Raw genomic sequence first — 12523 nt, forward strand, 5'->3', positions numbered from 1 at the left:
CTCAGAATGTTTGGTAGATAGTTTTATGAAACCTAACATGTCTTAAAATTAAATTTTAGGATTATTCAAAATTATGTTTTACAAAAATAATAAACCGATTTTTAAAATTTAAGCTCACAACCCCAAGAAATTTTTCCCATGGTCTATCGATCCCCAGTCTAGTCTATTGTCTAAAGTTTGTTTTGATGACCAAAAAAATATATGGGTACTTCTCACCTTCATCCCTTGTTATCTAACTTCCATCTACAAAGTTGGTCCTATTAAAATTATGAAGAGGGAACAGATAAAAATTGTTTTTCTTAAATAATTTGTGGATCATAATGATTTTACCCTACATTTTATGAGGTTTTCTTTTAAAATATTTCTATTGCTAAGAACATGTAGTTTCATCATACCCACTCCTTGGATACTCAGAAGTCAGATTGCCATTTCTCCAGCCACAGGATCTTGTGGGTACTACATCAGCAAAACCATGTCAACCTGGAAGTGACCCAGAGTTCAGTCTTAATTCTTGAGGAATAACGTATGAATGTTTTTATGTGTTTGAAGGCTGAGAAGATCTTGTTTTAGAAGAGATTCATACTCCCTACATTTATAGCTCTCTTATTCATTATAGCTTATGTTGAAATATCAAGTTGTATGCCTTCAAATCATTTCTGACTTACGGAGACTCTAGGATGCACAGCTTTCTTGGCAGAATTTGTTCAGAAGAGTTCCAAGATGGTCACTGACTAGTTCATCAGGAATGCGTACCAAAAGTTTCAACTTCTAATGCTAGAGGCGCTTACCATGGCACCACTGGCATGGCCACATCTGGCTTTATTGTTTCTGACAGTTGACAAATTATAACACCACATAAGTATTCTGGAGTGATTATTCATTTTGTATTATATCGTTTCGCAATCTCTGGGTATGAAATACACAAGTGACTTATTCTTTAATAGTGTAAGAGAATAGTCAGTGAATTGTTCATCTAGAATATTTTTTTCAGGGAGGTGGCAATCTTAAGTCCAGGTAACCATTTCATTTAAAACTCCTCAAAGAAATCTCTCATCATGGGTAAGCAACCCTGCTGACTCAATCTGTTAGCCACACTGTATCCTACAACTAGTTGCAGACTACCTGTGATATCCTATCAGCAGCCCAGCAGTAAAGAGCCTGAAATTTAGGAGCTCTTTACTGATTGTTTATCACAGTATGGTGTTTTGTATTGATAGAAGTGCCAATAATGTATTTTCCAAAGTGCAACACTATTTCTTTTACTAATTCAACTGACAGAAATCATTCACTTATGTAAAGACAAGCTATTGAGAATATAACTGGAAAGAGGTAAACCCGAACACTAGTGATGGCATAGTACTCTTCTTTGGTTCAATTTCTTTAGTGCATTACAGCATGCTTCCTTTAATCTTCTCCACTTACAGAGGGAAGGGCAACTTCAGAAACTGAGCAAAAATTGGCTTCTTCAGAACTAAATTCTTTGTTTCAGTACTCTAACTTCTCAATAGCGTCATCCATAGTATTATATATACCTCTAGCTTTCAGAAACCTTAGTCCACAGGTCTCCTATGACACAGTGATAAGTTCCATCTCACTAGTTTAGAATCACGGTTTTATTGCAATGCAGGTTTCCTGCAAAAGACTATTAAATAAACATGCATTTTCCCCAACTCATATATTAGGGAAGTTGTCCAACCACATATTATTTGCTGGTAATGAAAAATAATTTTATTCTGTTGGATCTTGATATTGGTTCCTGTCCCTCTGCCTAACTTTATTAACTTGCCCTTTCTTTGATACAGATGGCTGTATTGTTTAACAATGAAGTTCTTGCAACACTTTTTATGCATTTCATTGCCTTTTAAAGGCAATCAATATAAAATTGACAATTCATTATAAGCCTTCATGGATCACCAGGATTCACAAAATAGAAAGGGCGAGAGCCTTCAAAGCCTTTAAAATATGAACATTAAAATATGAATATTAAACTGTAGGGTTTAAATTAGCAGAGCAAAATAATTGGCACATAATGGGTTGTTGGTTTGCTCTAAGGAAGAAGAAAAAAATCACACAACCCAAAGACCTTCACCAAACAAGAATGGAATGTATCAAATTATATTTAAAATATCAAGATTTTAAGTACTAGAGCATCTGTATTTGATAGGCATATTTTAATAATGTGATCAATTTACAATGGCTAAAATGTATGCATATTTTCTAAGAAAAAAGAACGTGCTCTGATACACTTGCATCTTGTAAATTTCTCTATAAACAGGAGAAAGGAAATCCCACAGAGGACCATGCTAAGGATATGTGAGCAATTCACTCTGTAAAGCAGTGCTTCACAACCTGGGGTGTTTTTGGCCTTCAACTCCCAGAAATCCTAACAGCTGGTAAACTGGCTGGTATTTCTGGGAGTTGTATTAGTAAAGGTTTGTTTCAAATGATATATTGAGCTTTTATTTCTGAGATTAAATGCAGATAAACACGTGGTTTGTAAGAGATCTGGAGTTTGGATGCATTTTTGAGACAGAAAAAAAATAGATTTGAAAGCATGCACCCATTTGCAACTTATACATTATAAACACTCACTTTAATCAGTAGGAACAGATGCCCAATAGGGTGTCCAGATGCCCACCCAGACCTTCTGGTCACCAGTCACCACAAAAAAAAACAACAACCAGAAAAGCCTTAAAAAGTTAAAAACAATCCTACCAGATTGGCATTTCTCTGCTGCCAACCCTCTCCTGGTGTGTAGAAATGATATGCCAGGAAAAGGAGAAGGGACAGGAGCAATTTTCCCTCTCCCCCTTCTCCTAGCACATCATTTCTACATGCCAGGAGAGGGCTGGCAGCAGGAAAATGTCAGCCGGGTAAGTCATTTTTACTTTTTAAGGCTTTTTTTAGGAGGGGGCAGGGGCTGTCCAGGAGCCCAAGAGACCCAAGGCAGATTTGCAGATGGCCACCGATCACACATACCAGCGTATTTTCTCAATTCCACCCCCATATTATCTCAATTGAAGGCTGTCTGCAGAGCATGAGTTCCTACATTCCTGCAGTAGGAATGGCCAGAATTGGGCAGAATTATAATTGTGACTTTTATCTATATTCAGTGTGCAAGGAAAGTTTAGATACATTGGAACATTCCCCCTTCAAAACCTCTTCAAAATCAACTAAGTTTTGTAGCTGGCAGGAAAAACAACAAGAATACAGTAAACAATATTAAAAATGTCAGTAAAGCATAGCAGAATCAATGAAAAGTCACAATCTGGAGATAAACACTGAAAGTGAAGTAATACAGTAGTCCATGCTGAGTGAGGTCTGCATTTTGTCCATAAGACAAACCCTCCTGCTACCTTCTCTGTTCCAATTCACTGAAAACAATCAAGGAACCAACTATTTCAGGCACAAATTCTCTTTTGGCCAGAACATTTCAAATTATGTACATTGTAAGTTGCAACATCAATTTGCAAAATCAACTACATTGTAAATATCAATGACATTGGAAACAATTATGCTACTTTTTTTTAAGGAAAACATTAAAAGTGTGACTTCTAAAGAAGCACAGTTGCAAACAGGGGATCTTCTATACATTGAAACCTGATGGAGTCTGTGAAGTCCATGCAAGAAAGGCATGCAATCTGGAAGAAAATAAAATATAGGATGAGAGTAGCTACAGCACAAACGTATCTCATTTTATTTTCCCAAACCTCATTTAAATAGTAAAAAAAATATGCACATCTCATTATCATGAAAAATAGTCAAATTAAACTAATATGAGAAAAAAGAAGTGGGTTTAACAAAAGAATTGAAGTACATAAGGAGGCTATAACCATTTGTTACAATCAACCTAAAAGTGCCTTCATCTAACCCAATATTTTGTATTGGAATCATTCACCAGATCTGAATGACTGAGCAGAACTGGGCAATTTCAGAATAGTTTGGGTGTTTTGCAAAAAACCTTTCTAAAACCTCACATAATTTGTTGATTTGTCCTCCACTAAGCAGATAGCTATGAATGAAAACTATTTGCAAGTGAATGCATTTAAAACTTTAGCATTATTACCAATTGCATCAAATATTGCTTCATAAACCATTGTTAAAAGTACTATTTATAGTAACTTAGAATCCCAAAGGCCAATATGAGAGTAATACAAAAAAAATGGTTCCTATTAGCAGACCCCCCACCCCCTAATCCACTCATATTTTGTATTATGGCACTGACCTTTCAGTTCTCAGTTCCCCAACCACTGGATAAAGTAAAAATCCATAAAGTCTCTGTAGAATTGCTCAGAGTTTTAAATGGTATTTTCAAGTGACTCCAGTAATTCTTCCAGTTCTCTAATGATTTTCTCCACTGCCTCCAGCAAATTAGCCTTTTCTTTCTTGGAAAAATAATCTGTGGTTTTCACATTTACTGTATAGTGTTGGATATGATTAATAGGCACTCCTTTGAAAGATTTCCTTTTAATTTTCTGTATTAAATAAAAAAACAACAGTAGATATTTGGTGCACTGGTGAAGGCAGTATTTCACACACACCACACCATGACAGCTCAGCTTAAATGCCATGTCAATTAGTCAACAGAGTTTCTGACTATTTAAAATTGTCAGAATTAAACACTGCACATATTTGTGATAAAGAATAAACAACTTGACCTATTATTGACAGTACTCATCAGTTTGCAGTACTACATAATGAAGGTTTCCATAAACAACAAGATTTAGGCCCTACACAGATGTTCTATGACCAGAATGCTCTTGGGTCTTTGCAGAAGTCTTTTGTTCTAGTCCTACAATGGCTGCTGGAGGGCATTTGGATGCACATCCCCCACTCACCCAATTTTCAGCTATTACCCCTCAGGAAAAGGGGAGGAAGCTGTGGGACGAGCATGCACAAGAGAAGCCAGGAGGGAACTTGCAAAGCAGAGGGGGAAATGCAAGAGAGAAAAGAAAGGAGAAAAAAGATTTTTGGAGGCCTGAAGAAAGCTAAAAGATGAAAGAAACATCAGGAGAGGACTTGTGATGTAGGGAACATGCCAAGGGGCAAGTGAGTAAGAAAGAGGAGCTGCAGCAGGTGGCAAGCCCAGCTTCACAAGGATCGACAACACTAACATAGCTGCCTGTCTTCCTTTGGATTGCCTCCATCTCTGGGAGGGAAGGTATAAGGCAGTAATTAATGGGCAACTCCCCAGCCCTAGACACACACACAATGAATATACCACACACAACAACTGAGCTTTCAGACAGGTGTCTTATTAATCACTGGCAAATGATGCCATATTACTTTTTTGTCAGTGTCCTGTTGGCTATGGAAGGAGAAATCAAAGCAATGGAATTTATCATCAGAATATTTGTAGCACTAAGTAAGCACTAAGATGCATCTATCTGTATAAGCCTAATATTTTTGGAAAAGCTATGGAATCCAGGAATTTGTAGTTTGATAAAGCAGCACCTTTTGGCTGAAAAGACTCAAGACCTTTGAAAACTACAGTCCCAGGATTCCACAGCTTTTGGCCAAGGTAATGAAAGTTGTGCCAAGCTGCATTCATTCTACAATATAGATAGATTCATCCAAAGAAACTGAACAGGAAAGTCTTCTTTAGGATAGGGTTACTTGATTCTCTGGTGTTACTTTCCATAGCTGGAAGCTTGGGTGTTCTAACAATTTTTGGGTTTTTTTGTTTTTGTTTTGTTTTGTTTTTTTAAAAAAGGAATTCTAAGCACACAGCAATTGTAAAGCACACTTTTTGGAACAAATTACAAAGAGTGCACTTTTTGCTACTGCACATTACATTTGCCAGCAAATACTTTTTGATTTCAAGGTTTTTAAAATTGCGGTGCACATTAGATTCAATGGTATACTAAATTCAAGTAAATACAGGTACTTTTATATAATCTACAGATCCAAGGGGAGCCCTGCAACCAAAACCCAGTGGATTATCAAGTGCCTACTGTACACGATTTTGGGATAGATAAAATGTAGGTTCAATGAAATATATTTTCAATATGCCATGAGCAACAAATTGCCATGAATTGGCCCTACAAATAAAACATTAAACAAATACTGTTGTATGTCATTCTGCTTGGTTTCTTCAAAAACAGTTTCTGTTTATATTATTAAAAAAAAAAACACCTATGTCAAATCCTAAAAGAATGAATGTACAATTAACTACATAAATTTCTAATTGTATTGACTTGGAGTAATTGAAATATTTTAACTTATGTCACACAATCACTAATTTGGGATGTCACATCTCTTTTTTAACATTTCAACTTGAAAACCAAAGATTGAAAATTGCTCTTTGAAATCACTGTGGCTGTAACGTTATACAGAGTGAGTTCTATTGAACTGAGTGGGACAATTTTCTAAATGTACACGCACAGTCTTCTTTTGAGTGTTTCTTACAGCAGAATCTGCTACCCCAATATATGTGATTTTTTTTAAAAAAATGTGATAAAATTAATACAAAACAATGTTGCAGATACTTTAGTTTTAGGACTGCCTTCTGTTGAAAAATGTCTGCCTACAAAACACGTAAACCAATGTATGTGGTTCAATATTCTACCCTGGAAAAGGAGAGGAAGATTTATTTATTTATTTATTTATTTATTTATTTACTTACTTACTTACTTACTTCATTTTTATTCTGCCTTTCTTCAATATGGGAGGTATGCAAAGTTGAAACTGAGTATATTATTATCCATTCAATAACAATTAACAGAGGGCTTCTTTATACAACTAAACACTTTCTGGCAGTTTTTATGATACATAGTGATTTCAGATAAGTATGATGCCCTTAACCCACCTTTGCTTTGAATTTAGCTAAGTCGGAGAATAGTTTGCAGGAAACTTCTTGGGCCTTGCAATCATTTGAACAGCTGAATGGCCACATTGCAGCCCATGCCATAGACCAGATGCACATCATCCTTTCCCTACACGGATATGTCATCAGCATGTCACTACTGCCACTACTACTTACCAGCCACATAGCTCCCTGTGACTGCCTGGTTATCGTGGTGCTCACACACTCTACTTCCTCCTTGCTGGTCCCATGGATACCCCATTGTGACCAGCAAGAAGGTCATAGGGAGCTCTGTGTCTTGTGAGGAGTGACAGAGACACACAGATAAAGTAGTATCTGGACACATGACCATGCATTCAGCAGATCTGTGTGGGCTCCAGGGCTCAAATGCTCTGGATTAACATACCCCATGTAGAAATGCCCAGAAAGAAGCAAACTGAAAATTCCAGGGTTTCAGACTCTTTAGAGATTTCTTTTTCATTTTGAAGGTCAACATGGATTAATTTAGTGTGTTCTCCTTTATAGGATGGAACAGAGCTCAGGGTAGACAAAATACATGTTTGGATCATCCCACAACTCCTAATTTTTATTTAATAGAAAAGTTATTCGTGTCCCTTAGAAGCCGATCTTATATTAGGGGGGCTAGTCCCTAAAAGAGGCGGTGGTCTCTCCCCTGCTGAAGAAACCAGATTTAGATCCTTTGGTTCCCTCCAGTTACCGCCCAATTTCAAATCTCTCATTCCTGGGCAAGGTGATTGAGAGGGCAGCAGTGGAGCAGTTGCAGAAATTCCTAGATGACACAGCCGGACTAGATCCCTTCCAGTCCGGCTTCCCCGCAGGGCATGGGACAGAGACTGTGCTGGTCTCCATCACGGATCACCTTCGATGCCAGCTTGACCAGGGTGGGTCAGTGCTGCTTGTGTTAATGGATCTCACAGAAGCATTTGACACAGTCGACCACAATCTTTTGACCCACCGCCTTGCTGTTGCTGGAGTCAGGGGGACAGCTTTAAACTGGCTGTCCTCCTTTCTTCACAACCGTGGACAGCGAGTGGAGAGGGGAGGCCTGGTCTCTGAGAGGTCCCCTCTATCTTGTGGGGTTCCTCAGGGGGCCATTCTCTTGCTCAACTTGTTCGAGGTTTTGGGCTTGAGTGTTAGCAGTACGCTGATGACACTCAGCTTGTGCTGAAGATGGAAGGCTGACCGGACTCTGTACCCAATTGTTTCTATCAGTGCCTCGAGGCCGTTACTGGATGGCTGCGTGCCAGCAGGTTGAGGGTGAATCCAGCAAAGACAGAAATCCTATGGCTGGGTCAACCAGGCAGTGGGGATATCCAGCTGCCTACCCTGGATGGTGAGGCGCAATACCCATCACCATTGGTAAAGAATTTGGGAATCCTTTTGGACCCTCTGCTGACGATGGAGGCCCAAGTCTCCGCAGCTTGCAGAACCGCCTTTTTTCATCTGCGGCAGGCTAGACGGCTGACCCCCTACCTGTCCAGGGATGACCTAGCTACGGTAATCCAGGCTATGGTCATCTCAAGACTGGACTACTGTAACGCCCTCTACATTGGCCTTCCTCTGTTGGTGATCCGGAAGCTCAAGCTGGTACAAAACGCAGCTGCTCGGCTTCTTGCGGGAACTCCGATGAGATGCCACATAACACCAACCTTACTGCAGCTGCATTAGTTACCAATTGAGCACCGGATCACTTTCAAAGTGATGGTACTCATCTTTAAGGCCTTGCATGGTCTGGGGCCGATGTACCTGAGGGACCGCCTCACCCCCTACCAAACCCAGAGATCCCTCCATTCTGAGGACCAAGATCTATTGGAAATTCCCAGTGTCAAGACCTTGCGTCTAACAGCAACCAGACGCAGAGCCTTCACAGCAGTAGCACCATCACTCTGGAATACTCTGCCACCTGAAGTCCGTGCCTTGTAGGACTTATCAGCTTTCTGCAGGGCACGTAAGACATATCTATTTCGACGGGCCTTTGATCTCTGATTGTTTTTAAATTGTTTTAAATTGTATTCGATTTTAGCCATTCTTGTAAGCCGCTCCGAGCCCCGGGGAGTGGCGGCATATAAGTTCAAATAATAAATTAATTGATTGATTAATTAATTCAAGATTTCTGATATGGACATTTTTAAACTAATTTATTTGCAGGGGTGAGTGTCAGAGACCAGAGTGTGACCTGTGGTAGTCCAGGAGGCGGCAAAAGTAGCCCTTCACAACTTGCAACCCCAGCCTATGCAGAATAGCTGAAGAAGCTAATTGTGCTTAGTTTGAAAGGAGATAACACAATCTTTATATCTTTAAATTATAGGGCCAGAACTAAGGGCTAGAAACTGGGGTGGTGAAGATTGGGATAAATGTCCTAACAAGAGTTGTTCAGCAATGGAATAGCCTGCATCAGGGTGAGATGGTCATGTGACAGGTATGCTGTAACTACATCCTTCAATGAGCAAGGATGGAATATATAAAGGAACTGGCAGCATGGTAATCTCCAGGTGTTGTTGGACTATGATTCTCAGAATTTTAAAATCAGTGGTTATGTTTGATAGCACTCTAAGGAGGCATAGGGAGCTTCATTTTGCTACCCCAGACTAGATTATCACTTTCCAACTCTCTGATGCGATTATTCAATCTTTACAAAAAATGAAAATAGCATTTTTAATACTGAACTCCTTTTCAAATTGAAAGAGAGTAATTGTTACTTTGCAGGTTTGCTAGGGTTTTTTTTTTTACATTAGCTTTATCATCAAAATTAGTATAATTGGAATGAATATACCTGAAGAAATTATAATTATAGAAACTGAATAATTAGTTTACTGGAATTTACTGTTTCAGACTGACAAATACTATGGGATTTGACTGAACTGACCATTTTCTCATCTCATTTAACAGAGAAACAGATGGTAAAATGGCATTGAATTAAAACAGAGAAATGAACTTGTATGAATGTTGGCAGCAGTGCCAAACAGGCATCCATTGTGGAATACTGCAAGAGATTTTGTGGAATGCATAACATGTTTGTGGCCCCGAAATAGTAATTTTTGTTTAATGAATATTGCATTTGCCTTAATTACAAATTAATTCATCATGATTAATGTTTTTATGATGGAAACCCAAGGCATTAATAATGATTAACCTGTTTAATATACAGAGTTGCTGACTAGGATAATATTTTTGCAATACTGGCACCAGAACATTGCATCTGTCTCTGCTATTTATCTGGACATATTTAAATGTCAGTATTGCCATAACTCTGCAAAAAAGTAGTCTTAATGAATAGTTTGGTTACTATCCAGTTTAGATTCCATTCAAGCACAGGTAAGAATCATGTGCTTCTCCGGGTTTTACTGGATTACAATTAATGGATGGACATATTCCTCAGTTTTCATTCTCCCACATTTGGTTGTTACTGTTGTTGTTAAAATATAAAGTTCTTACAATACTGAATATGAAGTGTTTTTAGTAAATTCTTCTTGCTAACTCACTGAAATAAAATTCTTAACTATCATGGTAGAGGACTATATTTTATTAAGGGGTTATTTAGGATGCGAAGGCCTCTTTATGAGACCTACCTTTATTGGACGAGCTGATGCTTATATGTTGGAAGTTAAATGCATATAATTTAATTTGGATAGAACTAGTAGTGGTCTTCTGATCTACCTTGTGAATTTATATTTTGGATTTGTAGAGGTCGTGGTAATAAAAATCTATTTTTTAAAGTATGAAATTGACAGTTTATTCTACTGAATGCTTTCTAGTGGCAAAATAGTAGCACGATCAGGCCTGTTAGTTATTTTGCTTCATTTTAGTTTTGCTTCAACCATACCAAATTTTGCTTTTGGTATGGTTGAAGCTCTTTAAATCAACTCTCCTCAAACCCTAGACAACCACCTCCCTGGGTGTTATATTTGAATCAGTACATCAATATAGCAGCTACACTTCACTGTCCCCTCACTCCAACAGCCAGCAAGGAGGAGGTGAAAGGGAGGCCAGGAGACTTCAGCTCCTCAAGAGTGGAAGGTGCAGCCTACACACCAACTCTCCTCAGCAGCAGCTACACCTCGCTGTCCCCTCCCTCCAACAGCCAGCAAGGAGGAGGTGAAAGGGAGGCCAGGAGGCTCAAGAGTGGAAGGTGCAGCCTACACACCAACTCTCCTCAGGGGCAGCTGCACTTGTTGCCCTTCCCCATCCTCAATCTACTGGCAAGTGATAGCTCACACCTTACTTATGACACCACAACTGATAAAATCTATGTTCCTCTGGACTTTTACGAAACTGATTAGTAGCCTACTACCATAATCAAATAAAGACTCTCCCTCCACCCACCCCAAGGACCACATATCACATTTACAATCCCCTAAGAAGGGCCAGGCCTTTTTTTTTTTACCCTCCCAATTTTGTATTCAATCTGTACCTAAATAATGCTATGGAGAGAGAGTTGGGGAGTGGGGGGGAGGAGAAGAGAAGGGGTCTACATTGTTAATTGCAGCAATAATATGTTTCATGCTTATGTCTATGTTTGATTTTTTTATAGTTTTACCGGTTTTTATCTACAGTTATATGTTATTGATTTTGATATGTGATTTTATATATATGTGAGGCATTGAATTTGCCATTTATGTTGTAAACCTCTTTGAGTCCCCCCAGGGGTGAGAAAAGTGGTATAGAAATGTAGATGATGATGATAATAATAATAATAATAATAATAATAATTTATTTTGATTGGCACTGAAAGAATTTATAAGTACAATATTTAAAGTACTTCTTGGAGTTAACAAAATGACAGATAATGGTCACAGCACGAAGCTATAATGATATTACTACAACAAGCATATGCATCAGATGTGATTAGAAAATGTAAGTGCCAGGAGGATTTTTCTGTATTAATCTGTGGTTAATGAGAAGAAGATAAGTTCAGATCATAGTTTCTTGGTTCTTCCATAAACCATAGTTTAAAGAAACCATATTTTTTCAATATATAAATGGAAGGGAAATGGCATAAACAATCAACATTCCAATGGTTGGAATGAGTTATGATAGGAAAAAGTGAAGAATTTAAAGGTGGAGCTAACTTTACTTCACAGATGCTATAGTCACAGGTAGGGGTACTTAGAGGTAGGTTCTTGAAAAGGTGCCTTATCATATCTGATTAGTACTTATTGAAGCTTCCTATCCCTATAGCCTTCCCATTTCCTTCTGGTTCTAGCCCCTTTGCTATACTATATGCTGATTGAAACAATATGTGGGAGTTTAAAGGAAAGTGAGCCAAACCTACCCCAAATTCTCACAAGTTTCAGCTGCTCCATCTCAGTATTTGAGAGTTTCTTTTATGATCAGCATTGTTTCCATGGTGGCCGTGTTGCCGTTACTATGGTGAATGTTGTTCCCATGGTGATCTGGCACAAGAAGAGGAAAATAGTGGGATGGAAATCAGAAGAACCTGGAGACTGCTGATCACAACCGAGCATTAGTTCATACATCTTGGGAATAGATAATGAGGGTAAAACAAGAAGGAGGAAGAAAAGGAGAGCAACAACTTATTCTCTGGTTATGAAGGGAAAGGAGAAGTGAGGAGCAAAAGTATATTGCAGTTCATTGTTTTAGTTGAGCATAATTGTTTCCTATTACATCTGAGTGGATCATTATTCAGTTATCTAATTAGATAACCTTGACATTTCTTCTTTATTTTATTCTCAGATT

At 38.3% G+C, this 12523-nt stretch overlaps 1 long non-coding RNA gene across 1 annotated transcript; it reads right to left on the bottom strand.

The window, feature by feature from the left end:
• Positions 1–2883: 2883 nt before the first annotated feature.
• On the bottom strand, positions 2884–12179 carry LOC132761850 (uncharacterized). The gene is made up of 3 exons (XR_009630003.2): positions 12099–12179; positions 4226–4475; positions 2884–3641 (listed from the first exon to the last, which is right to left on the bottom strand). It is a non-coding gene; the product is annotated as an uncharacterized lncRNA (long non-coding RNA).
• Between the last annotated feature and the right edge of the window lie 344 nt (positions 12180–12523).

This window comes from Anolis sagrei, chromosome 1 (genome assembly GCF_037176765.1).
Source record: "Anolis sagrei isolate rAnoSag1 chromosome 1, rAnoSag1.mat, whole genome shotgun sequence".
Lineage (NCBI taxonomy): Eukaryota > Metazoa > Chordata > Lepidosauria > Squamata > Dactyloidae > Anolis > Anolis sagrei.